We start from the raw sequence: 13,592 nt of genomic DNA on the forward strand, positions 1-13,592 counted from the left end.
AGGTTAGTGGAAACAGTTGTAAATGGTTACGAGAGGGAGGGAGGGTTATATCTAGAGCATGTGTGCGAGAAAGACACCTCAGGAGAGAGTGTGTGAGCATGTGTGAGAGACCACCGATGGAGAGTGAAACTACACGTAAAAGACTGCTCTACACATTGATTAAAGATATAAATTGTATCCAAATATTAGGATGGGATCACGATATTTGCAATTCGCGTAAGGAGCGGTCATTGATCCATCAGACATCTAGATTCTATCGAATTTGAGCATGTCTATGTTATTATTCGACACAACTGATCCACATAGTTAGTATTTTGAACTCCAAACAATGCATCGCTTTAGCAATCGAATATAAACGTGAGTATAGTTCATGTTATGTGTGTAAAGCACATTATACATACGAAAGTTACACAACGGACATTATAAATAGCTACCTATGAACTAGCACACATTTGAATTCAACTTAAGGTGGTTTAAAAAATCGAATTCAACATGAAGTCCATTCAATTATTTGAATTTGATATCATGGCATTTGTAAACCATACCTAAATTATAAGGGCACCAATCTTTGCTCTGATTTTGTACATAATAGCATATGTAGTCGTGTATAAAATAGATTCAAATTTAGCTCCTCCATTCCAAAATAATCGTAGTTATAGGATTTTCAAGTGTCAAAATTTCAAAAAGAAGCGGATAATTTAATGAGGTTTTCAAACATACAAGGTCAAATATAACGTTGTCTATTTAGGTCAATCCTAATAGTTCAAGAGTACTCTAAACGTGAATGCTTGTGTTTCAAAATTTAGAACGAAGCGCCAAAAGAGCCTCTACTCGCCCGAAATCGCGTGAGACCAATGTTTGGTAGTACAAGGAAATTACTTTTCTAATAACTCCGACCCGTGAAACCTACCGGCCCGATGTCCAAAGGTCTAAACCGGGGTAGATTTGTAGCTTCATCTAGACGTCACGCAACCGCATCCGAAAAACATTCATACACAATGGCCGCCTAAGCACACATGCGCGCGGCCAAAATCGCTCCCGCCCACTATTTCGGACACCTGGGATTACCATCCTACCCCCAACCCGCAGTAGGTCCGAAATTTAAGAGGGGGCAAAGTTTGTACTTTCCCCAAATTTCAAACAAGCGCGTCCCATCTTCTGTTCAAAAAAGGCAAAAACAAGCGCGTCCCAGACCGAAACATGGTCCCCCCCACCCGTCCGATTCCCCATTCGTACTCCGTGGGCGCCAAAACTACCTCTCCACCAGCCGCGAAACCCCGTCGTCCTCCGTCCGCCACCCCATCCCACCCATCAACCGCCGCCCTCCTCCATCACGTCGGAGCCGATACCCCGACGTCGTCGTCCACCAAAACCTCAACCGCAACGCCCTCCACGGCTAGTAGTTGAAGCCGAGGCCGAGTCGTCCGTACCCGAGCCAGTTCAACCACGTCGTCCTTTGCCTCACCGCTGCCGCTCCAACTTAGCCACCCTCCACCGCACCGGAGCTGTTCCTGCTACGCCGTCCTTCGCCGCCTCGGATCTGCTTCCCCTCCGCCGACATACGGCCACGGCAACACAGTCAACAATTTGGCCATGGGTTCGTCCAAGCCTGCACCCTCCAGAACATCGGTTTCCCCGGTAAAAAGAAGAAGATCGGCGCGACATGTGGAGGTGATCACCACAGCAACCGAAAAAGGTACTCCTATTCCCTTATTCGTGCAAATCTTACGTCTCTGCTTGCACGGTATTCATCCCACAGAAGACACTAGTTGACCGCTTCTTCTTGATACTAGATGTTCCTAGTAACTCGCGATGCACAAGGTTTCTCCTCATATACTAGTTCACCTTAGCTAGAGGTGTTGGAAATATGCCCTAGAGGCAATAATAAATTGATTATTATTATATTTCCTTGTTCATGATAATCGTTTATTATCCATGCTAGAATTGTATTGATAGGAAACTCAGATACATGTGTGGATACATAGACAACACCATGTCCCTAGTAAGCCTCTAGTTGACTAGCTCGTTGTTCAATAGATGGTTACGGTTTCCTGACCATGGACATTGGATGTCGTTGATAACGGGATCACATCATTAGGAGAATGATGTGATGGACAAGACCCAATCCTAAGCCTAGCACAAGATCATGTAGTTCGTATGCTAAAGCTTTTCTAATGTCAAGTATCATTTCCTTAGACCATGAGATTGTGCAACTCCCGGATACCGTAGGAGTGCTTTGGGTGTGCCAAACGTCACAACGTAACTGGGTGGCTATAAAGGTACACTACGGGTATCTCCGAAAGTGTCTGTTGGGTTGGCACGAATCGAGACTGGGATTTGTCACTCCGTGTAAACGGAGAGGTATCTCTGGGCCCACTCGGTAGGACATCATCATAATGTGCACAATGTGATCAAGGAGTTGATCACGGGATGATGTGTTACGGAACAAGTAAAGAGACTTGCCGGTAATGAGATTGAACAAGGTATCTGGATACCGACGATCGAATCTCGGGCAAGTATCGTACCGATGGACAAAGGGAATTGTATACGGGATTGATTAAGTCCTTGACATCGTGGTTCATCCGATGAGATCATCGTGGAACATGTGGGAGCCAACATGGGTATCCAGATCCCGCTGTTGGTTATTGACCGGAGAACGTCTCGGCCATGTCTGCATGTCTCCCGAACCCGTAGGGTCTACACACTTAAGGTTCGATGACGCTAGGGTTATAAAGGAAGTTTGTATGTGGTTACCGAATGTTGTTCGGAGTCCCGGATGAGATCCCGGACGTCACGAGGAGTTCCGGAATGGTCCGGAGGTAAAGATTTATATATGGGAAGTCATGTTTTGGTCACCGGAAGAGTTTCGGGGTTTATCGGTAATGTACCGGGACCACCGGGAGGGTCCCGGGGGTCCACCAAGTGGGGCCACCAACCCCGGAGGCTTGCGTGGGCTAAGAGTGGTGAGGGACCAGCCCCTTAGTGGGCTGGTGCGCCTCCCACAAGGGCCCATGGCGCCTAAGAGGTGGAAAGGGGGCAAACCCTAAGGGATATGGGCCTTAAGGCCCATATTGGTGCGCCTCCCTCTCCTCTCCCCCTCTTGGCCGCCATCCTTGATCCCCATCTAGGGCTTCCACCCCCCTAGGGGGTGGGAACCCTAGAGGGGGCGCAGCCCCTCCCCTTCCCTATATATATGAGGCCTAGGGCTGCCCATAATACAGGTGATTCAATCTCTCGTTGGTGCAGCCCTGCATCTCTCTCTCCCTCCTCTTCTGTGGTGCTTGGCGAAGCCCTGCAGGATTGCCACGCTCCTCCATCACCACCACGCCGTTGTGCTGCTGCTGGATGGAGTCTTCCTCAACCTCTCCCTCTCTCCTTGCTGGATCAAGGCTTGGGAGACGTCACCGGGCTGTACGTGTGTTGAACGCGGAGGTGCCGTCCGTTCGGCACTTGGTCATCGGTGATTTGAATCACGACGAGTACGACTCCATCAACCCCGTTCACTTGAACGCTTCCGCTTAGCGATCTACAAGGGTATGTAGATGCACTCTCCTTCCCCTCGTTGCTGGTCTCTCCATAGATAGATCTTGGTGACACGTAGGAAATTTTTGAATTTCTGCTACGTTCCCCAACAGTGGCATCATGAGCTAGGTCTATTGCATAGATTCTATGCACGAGTAGAACACAAAGTAGTTGTGGGCGTTGATTTTGTTCAATATGCTTGCCGTTACTAGTCTTATCTTGATTCGGCGGCATCGTGGGATGAAGCGGCCCGGACCGACCTTACACGTACTCTTACGTGAGACAGGTTCCACCGACTGACATGCACTAGTTGCATAAGGTGGCTAGCGGGTGTCTGTCTCTCCTACTTTAGTCGGATCGGATTCGATGAAAAGGGTCCTTATGAAGGGTAAATAGCAATTGGCATATCACGTTGTGGTCTTTGCGTAGGTAAGAAACGTTCTTGCTAGAAACCCATAGCAGCCACGTAAAACATGCAAACAACAATTAGAGGACGTCTAACTTGTTTTTGCAGGGTATGCTATGTGATGTGATATGGCCAAAGGATGTGATGAATGATATATGTGATGTATGAGATTGATCATGTTCTTGTAATAGGAATCACGACTTGCATGTCGATGAGTATGACCACCGGCAGGAGCCATAGGAGTTGTCTTAATTTATTTATGACCTGCGAGTCAACATAAACGTCATGTAACTTTACTTTATTGCTAACCGTTAGCTGTAGTAGTAGAAGTAATAGATGACGTGACAACTTCAAGAAGACACGATGATGGAGATCATGATGATGGAGATCATGGTGTCATGCCGGTGACGATGATGATCATGGAGCCCCGAAGATGGAGATCAAGAGGAGCAAAGTGATGATGGCCATATCATGTCACTATTTGATTGCATGTGATGTTTATCATGTTTATACATCTTATTTGCTTAGAACGACGGTAGTAAATAAGATGATCCCTCATTAAAATTTCAAGAAGTGTTCTCCCCTAACTGTGCACCGTTGCTACAGTTCGTCGTTTCTAAGCACGCCGTGATGATCGGGTGTGATGGATCCTTACGTTCACATACAACGGGTGTTGACGAGCCTAGCATGTACAGACATGGCCTCGGAACACAGCAAAACACTTAGGGTTAACTTGACGAGCCTAGCATGTACAGACATGGCCTCGGAACACAGAAGACCGAAAGGTCGAGCATGAGTCGTATAGAAGATACGATCAACATGAAGATGTTCACCGACGTTGGCTAGTCCGTCTCACGTGATGATCGGACACGGCCTAGTTGACTCGGATCATGTAATCACTTAGATGACTAGAGGGATGTCTATCTAAGTGGGAGTTCATAAGATGAACTTAATTATCCTGAACATAGTCAAAAGGATTTTGCAAATTATGTCGTAGCTCACGCTATAGTTCTACTGTTTAGATATGTTCCTAGAGAAAAATTAGTTGAAAGTTGATAGTAGCAATTATGCGGACTAGGTCCGTAAACCGAGGATTGTCCTCATTGCTTCATAGAAGGCTTATGTCCTTAATGCACCGCTCAGTGTGCTGAACCTCGAACGTTGTCTGTGGATCTTGTGAACATCTGACATACACATTTTGATAACTACGTGATAGTTCAGTTAAACGGTTTAGAGTTGAGGCACCGAAGACGTTTTTTGAAACGTCGCGAAACATATGAGATGTTTTGAGGGATGAAATTGGAATTTCAGGCTCGTGCCCACGTCAAGAGGTATAAGACCTCCGATGATTTTCTTAGCCTGCAAACTAAGGGAGAAAAGCTCAATTGTTGAGCTTGTGCTCAGATTGTCTGAGTACAACAATCACTTGAATCAAGTGGGAGTTAATCTTCCAGATGAGATAGTGATGTTTCTCCGAAGTCATTACCACCAAGCTGCTAGAGCTTCGTGATGAACTATAATATATCAGGGACATATATGATGATCCTTGAGATATTCGTGATGTTTGACACCGCGAAAGTAGAAATCAAGAAGGAGCATCAATTGTTGATGGTTGGTGAAACCACTAGTTTCAAGAAGGGCAAGGGCAAGAAGGGATACTTCATGAAACGGCAATTCAGCTGCTGCTCTGGTGAAGAAACCCAAGGTTGAACCCAAACCCGAGACTAAGTGCTTCTGTAATAAGAGAAACAACCACTGGAGCAGAATTACCCTAGATACTTGGTAGATTAGAAGGCTGGCAAGGTCGATAGAAGTATATTGGATATACATTGTGTTGATGTGTACTTTACTAGTACTCCTAGTAGCACCAGGGTATTAGATACCGGTTCGGTTGCTAAGTGTTAGTAACTCGAAATAAAAGCTACGGAATAAACGGAGACTAGCTAAAGGTGAGCTGACGATATGTGCTGGAAGTGTTTCCAATGTTGATATGATCAAGCATCGCACGCTCCCTCTACCATCGAGATTGGTGTTTGCGTTGAGCATAGACATGATTGGATTATGTCTATCGCAATACGGTTATTCATTTAAGGAGAATAACGGTTACTCTGTTTATTTGAATAATACCTTCAATGGTCTTACACCTAAAATGAATGGTTTATTGAATCTCGATCGTAGTGATACACATGTTCATGCCAAAAGATAGTAATGATAGTACCACCTACTTGTGGCACTGCCACGTAAGTCATATCAGTATAAAACGCATGAAGAAGCTCCATGTTGATGGATCTTTGGGCTCACTCGTTTTTGAAAAGTTTGGGACATGCGAACCATGTCTATTGGTATATATGCATGAAGAAACTCCATGCAAATGGACCGTTTTGTACTCGCTTGATTTTGAATCACTTGAGACATGCAAATCATACCACATGGGCAAGATGACTGAAAGCCTCGTTTCCAGTAAAATGGAACTAGAAAGCAACTTGTTGGAAGTAATACATTTTTTATGTGTGCAGTCCAATGAGTGCTGAGGCATGTAGTGGATATCGTTATGTTCTTACTTCACAGATGATTTGAGTAGATGTTGAGTATATTTACTTGATGAATCACGAGTCTGAATTATTGAAAGGTTCAAGTAATTTCAGGGTGAAGTTGAAAGATCGTCGTGACAAGAGGATAAAATATCTATGATATGATCATAGAGATGAGTATCTGAATTTCGAGTTTGGCACAGAATTAAGACATTGTGGAAATTGTTTCACAACTGATACAGCCTGGAACACCATAGTGTGATGGTGTGTCCGAACATCATAACTGCACCCTATTGGATATGATGCATACCATGATGTCTCTTATCGAATTACCATGATAGTTTATGGGTTAGGCATTAGAGACAACCACATTCACTTTAAATAGGGCACCACGTAATTCCGATGATATGACACCGTATGAACTATGGTTTAGAGAAACCTAAGCTGTCATTTCTTAAAAGTTTGGGGCTGCGACGCTTATGTGAAAAAGTTTCAGGCCGATAAGCTCGAACCCAAAGCGGATAAATGCATCTTCATAGGACAACCCAAAAACAGTTGGGTATACCTCCTGTCTCAGACCCGAAAGCAATAAGGGATTGTTTCTAGAATCGGGTCCTTTCTCGAGGAAAAGTTTCTCTCGAAAGAATTGAGTGGGAGGATGGTGGAGACTTGATGAGGTTATTGAACCGTCTCTTCAACTAGTGTGTGACAGGGCACAGGGAGTTGTTCCTGTGGCACCTACACCAATTGAAGTGGAAGCTTATGATAGTGATCATGAAACTTCAGATCAAGTCACTACCAAACCTCGTGGGAGGACAAGGATGCATACTACTTCAAAGTGGTACGTAACCCTGTCTTGGAAGTCATGTTGCTAGACAACAATGAACCTACGAGCTATGGAGAAGCGATGGTGGGCCCGGATTCCGATAAATGGCTCGAGGCCATAAAATCCGAAAGAGGATCCATGTATGAAAACAAAGTATAGACTTTGGCAGAACGGCTCGATGATCGTAAGGCTATTGAGTACAGATGGATTTTAAAAGGAAGACGGACAATGATGGTAAATGTCACCATTAAGAAAGCTCGACTTGTCGTTAAGATGTTTTTCCGACAAGTTCAAAGGAGTTGACTACGATGAGATTTTCTCACTCGTAGCGATGCTAAGAGTCTATTGGAATTATATTAGCGATTACTGCATTATTTATGAAATCTTGCAGATAGGATGTCAAAACATTGTTTCCTCAACGATTTATCTTGAGGAAAGGTTGTATGTAATACAACCGGAAGGTTTTGTCAATCCTGAAAGATGCTAATAAGTATGCAAAGCTCCAGCAATCCTTCTGAGGACTGGAGTAAGCATCTCGGAGTTGGAATGTACGCTTTGATGAGATGATCAAAGATTTTGGGTTTATATAAAGTTTATGAGAAACTTGTATTTCCAAAGAAGTGAGTGGGAGCACTATAGAATTTCTGATGAGTATATGTTGTTGACACATTGTTGATCAGAAATGACGTAGAATTTCTAGAAAGCATATAGGGTTATTTAGAAAGTGTTTTTCAATGGAAAGCCTGGATTAAGCTACTTGAACATTGAGCATCAAGATCTATAAGGATAGATCAAAACGCTTAATGGTACTTTCAAATGAGCACATACCTTGACATGATCTTGAAGGTGTTCAAGATGGATCAGTCAAAGAAGGAGTTCTTGCCTGAGTTGTAAGGTATGAAGTTAAGACTTAAAGCTCGACCACGGCAGAATAGAGAGAAAGGACGAAGGTCGTCCCCTATGCTTAAGACATAGGCCCTACAATATGCTATGCTGTGTACCGCACCTGAAATGTGCCTTGCCATGAGTCAGTCAAGGGGTACAAGAGTGATCCAAGAATGGATCACAAGACGGCGGTCAAAGTTATCCTTAGTAACTAATGGACTAAGGAATTTTCTCGATTATGGAGGTGGTAAAAGAGTTCGTCGTAAAGGGTTACGCCGATGCAAATTTTGACACTAATCCAGATTATTCGGGTAGTAAACTGGATTCGTATAGTAGAACAGTTATTTGGAATAGCTCCAAATAGAGCGTGGTAGCTGCATCTAGGAGATGACATAGAGATTTGTAAAGCACACACGGATCTGAAAGGTTCAGACCCGTTGACTATAACCTCTCTCACAAGCATAACATGATCAAACCCAGAACTCATCGAGTGTTAATCACATGGTAAATGTGAACTAGATTATTGACTCTAGTAAACTCCTTGGGTGTTAGTCACATGGGGATGTGACCTTGAGTGTTAATCACATATCGATGTGAACTAGATTATTGACTCTAGTGCAAGTGGGAGACTGTTGGAAATATGCCCTAGAGGCAATAATAAATTGATTATTATTATATTTCCTTGTTCATGATAATCGTTTATTATCCATGCTAGAATTGTATTGATAGGAAACTCAGATACATGTGTGGATACATAGACAACACCATGTCCCTAGTAAGCCTCTAGTTGACTAGCTCGTTGATCAATAGATGGTTACGGTTTCCTGACCATGGACATTGGATGTCGTTGATAACGGGATCACATCATTAGGAGAATGATGTGATGGACAAGACCCAATCCTAAGCCTAGCACAAGATCATGTAGTTCGTATGCTAAAGCTTTTCTAATGTCAAGTATCATTTCCTTAGACCATGAGATTGTGCAACTCCCGGATACCGTAGGAGTGCTTTGGGTGTGCCAAACGTCACAACGTAACTGGGTGGCTATAAAGGTACACTACGGGTATCTCCGAAAGTGTCTGTTGGGTTGGCATGAATCGAGACTGGGATTTGTCACTCCGTGTAAACGGAGAGGTATCTCTGGGCCCACTCGGTAGGACATCATCATAATGTGCACAATGTGATCAAGGAGTTGATCATGGGATGATGTGTTACGGAACGAGTAAAGAGACTTGCCGGTAACGAGATTGAACAAGGTATCTGGATACCGACGATCGAATCTCGGGCAAGTATCGTACCGATGGACAAAGGGAATTGTATACGGGATTGATTAAGTCCTTGACATCGTGGTTCATCCGATGAGATCATCGTGGAACATGTGGGAGCCAACATGGGTATCCAGATCCCGCTGTTGGTTATTGACCGGAGAACGTCTCGGTCATGTCTGCATGTCTCCCGAACCCGTAGGGTCTACACACTTAAGGTTCGATGACGCTAGGGTTATAAAGGAAGTTTGTATGTGGTTACCGAATGTTGTTCGGAGTCCCGGATGAGATCCCGGACGTCACGAGGAGTTCCGGAATGGTTCGGAGGTAAAGATTTATATATGGGAAGTCATGTTTTGGTCACCGGAAGAGTTTCGGGGTTTATCGGTAATGTACCGGGACCACCGGGAGGGTCCCGGGGGTCCACCAAGTGGGGCCACCAACCCCGGAGGCTTGCGTGGGCTAAGAGTGGTGAGGGACCAGCCCCTTAGTGGGCTGGTGCGCCTCCCACAAGGGCCCATGGCGCCTAAGAGGTGGAAAGGGGGCAAACCCTAAGGGATATGGGCCTTAAGGCCCATATTGGTGCGCCTCCCTCTCCTCTCCCCCTCTTGGCTGCCATCCTTGATCCCCATCTAGGGCTGCCGCCCCCCTAGGGGGTGGGAACCCTAGAGGGGGCGCAGCCCCTCCCCTTCCCTATATATATGAGGCCTAGGGCTGCCCATAATACAGGTGATTCAATCTCTCGTTGGTGCAGCCCTGCATCTCTCTCTCCCTCCTCTTCTGTGGTGCTTGGCGAAGCCCTGCAGGATTGCCACGCTCCTCCATCACCACCACGCCGTTGTGCTGCTGCTGGATGGAGTCTTCCTCAACCTCTCCCTCTCTCCTTGCTGGATCAAGGCTTGGGAGACGTCACCGGGCTGTACGTGTGTTGAACGCGGAGGTACCGTCCGTTCGGCACTTGGTCATCGGTGATTTGAATCACGACGAGTACGACTCCATCAACCCCGTTCACTTGAACGCTTCCGCTTAGCGATCTACAAGGGTATGTAGATGCACTCTCCTTCCCCTCGTTGCTGGTCTCTCCATAGATAGATCTTGGTGACACGTAGGAAATTTTTGAATTTCTGCTACGTTCCCCAACAAGAGGTCCGTCACCCCCCTGAATTTTAATTTCTGGCCAGTTGATTCCCAATTAACGGAAGCATTCCCCGGCGTAACAGGCGCTAGTACGCCTATTACGCCGAGGAAGCAGCACCTTGGTATTTATCTTAGGGGAGTGTGCGGCCTAGAGCTACTGGCGCCCGATCTAGAGGTCGGCCGGGATTAAAGGGATGGCCTGGGGCGCTGCCAAGCACGGCGGCGGTGTGAGGTCGATGGGAGGGTGGGGCGGCGGAGGCAGGGGTCTGGGCCGGTGGTCGCTGGCGGTTCGAGGAAGATCTTCAACAGTGACTGGCGGGAGGTAGACGAAGGCCATTTGCCCATTCCTTATAGATCGGACGGTTCATTAAGAAAATCGACTGACCTATTTATTTTCAGTCGACTGTTATCTTAGATATGACCACATGTGGTGGTGTGCTGGAGGAGTACCTGCATTTCCTGTGCTCATATATTACAAAATCATACGGAGTAGAATCTAATTTTGTTTGCCATGCAATGTTGTAGAGCTATCATATGTCTCCTGTCATTTATTTTTCAGCCACCTGCTATCTGCTACTTTTACAGTGCACTAGTTCTGCACACACTTCACCCTTACTCTCACTATTGTGTTTTTATGCAAGGGTATTTCAGACTCTGCTACCATGAGAGAAGCCAAAAAGAAAAGAGAGAAGTCGCTCCAGCTTCGTATGTGGGTAGGCAAGACACGTTACAACGCTATAAAGGGTGCAGTGTCATCAGATGGAGACGGTAAACGTAGCTCTGGAGTTGATGACCTCGCTCGCAATGAACCACCATCCCAGGTGCTTGCTTTAACTTCGCGGTGTCATATGTGGTTTCATGTTCCATATGGTGTCTAGCTTGTATTCGAAAGGCCGAAGTCGGTAAGATAAGGGAAGATATTTTTTTACATGAACCACCATCCCGTGAGCACCAGAAGACAAATAGCTAGTCAGGGCACTGGCTGAGCCAGTGACAAGCCCAGCAAAGATAGGCATCACCTGGAAGCCAACTAAAAAGCTGCGATGGTGGCGAAGCAGCCTGCCTCCCACCAGGCTCTCAGGTCCTAGATGATCATGCTCACCACTCCAGCCGGATGTCTAGCTTGTATTGCTTCCAATTTGGTTAAATTGCATCTGCTTAGCTTACACATTATACCTTTGAATATGACATGCCTTCCTGTTTTTGGTACATACTAGTACATCTGTGTATTAACCATGTTCTTACATCAAACTAATGTTCTTGTGTATCCCTCATCAATCACTTATGACAAGGCAGGCAGGCAAGGGGACTACTCCTCATTTAAAGAATGCAGCGTCAGCCTCCCGACATGATTCTCAAGAAACAGAAATGCTAGATGAAGATAGTGAACGTAGCTCTGTAGTTGATTACAGCATTTCCCCTACACTAGCATCGCAGGTGCTTGCTCTAACTTGGCAGCGTGATATGTGGTTGCATGTTGCATATGGTGTCTAGATTGTAATTCTTCCAATCTGGTTAAATTGCATGTGCTAGTCTGCTTAGCTTATACATTATACCTGTTAATGTGACATGCCTTCCTGTATTTAGTACATAGTACATCTGTCTATTAAGCATGTCCTTACATAAAACTATTGTTTTTTTGTATCTCGCATCAATCAACATGACAAGACACCTTTAGTATATGCAGTGCGATATTAGTTGCATCTTTCATATGATTTATAGCATGCGCTGCTTCTAATTGTTGAAATTTCATTTATGATGGGACGCTTTTAACTTGGCAGAGTCATATTGGTTGCATCTTTCATGTGGTGTCTAGCTTGCATTGCTTCTTATTTGCTGGAATGGTTTCTGCTTAGTTTACACAAACAGTTGTGAACATGCCATGCCGTCCTATTTTTCGTACATATTCCATCCTGGTATCATGTGTTTGCCTTACATCAAAGTAGTGATTGTCAGTATCATGCATGAATGAGTTCTAAAGAGAGAATTTTATTGCTTTTTCTTGTCGGTTTTACTTGACAATTCAAAATCAATAAAGCGGAAGGAAGTTAGCAAGGCAGCGGATAAAGGTGCTCCTTGCGAACGGAGGGCCTCTACAGTTTCTACTCCTCCACACCCCCAACATGATTTCCAAGACAACACATGCATAGACACTCAACAAAGTTGTGTTTATGACGAGCACGTCTCCCCTAGTGCAGCATCACCGGTGCTCCCTCTAACTTGGCACTGTTATATGTGGTTGCATGTTATGTGTGATGTCTACCTTGTATTGCTTCTAATTTTGTTGAACTCCATCTGCTTACTTTACACATTATTCTTGAATAAGACACGTGTTCCTGTTTCTAGAACACACAATATCTGTCTATCACACCATGTTCTTACATCAAATTACTACTGTTGTGTAACCTGCAACAATCACTTGTCATAAGACACATTTGACTTCAGAGTGTGATATAGGTTACATATCACATTCTTTTCTAGCTTGTACTACTACTTTGTTGAAATGGCACTTATGACGAGACAGTTTTAACTTGGTAGAGTGATATTCGTTGCATCTTTCATATGGTGTCTAGCTTTCATTACTTCTAATTTGTTGAAATGCCTTCTCCTTAGTTTACACATCATAAGTTGTGAATATGCAATGCTGTGAATATGCAATGGCACTAATGACGAGAGACCTCTAACATGGTAGTGTGATGTTGTTTGCATCTTGCATATGATTTATTTCTTGTACTGCTTCACATTTGTTTAAACGCCATTTATGATGAGACACTGTTAACTTGGCAGAGCGATAATTGTAGCATCTTGCATATGGTGTCTACCTTCCATTGCATTACTTCTAATTTGGTGAAATGTCTTCTTCTTAGTTTACACATCATAGTTCTGGTTATCTCTTCCGTCCTATTTTTCATACATATTACATCCTCCTATCATGTGGTTGTCTAACATCAAAGTTCAGTTCGTCTGCATCACGCATCAATTTGTTCTGAAGAACTAAATTGTTATTCATTTTTCTTGTC

The sequence above is a fragment of the Triticum urartu genome, chromosome 1A, assembly GCF_056163025.1.
Source record: "Triticum urartu cultivar PI428250 chromosome 1A, HENAU_Tu73, whole genome shotgun sequence".
Taxonomy (NCBI): domain Eukaryota; kingdom Viridiplantae; phylum Streptophyta; class Magnoliopsida; order Poales; family Poaceae; genus Triticum; species Triticum urartu.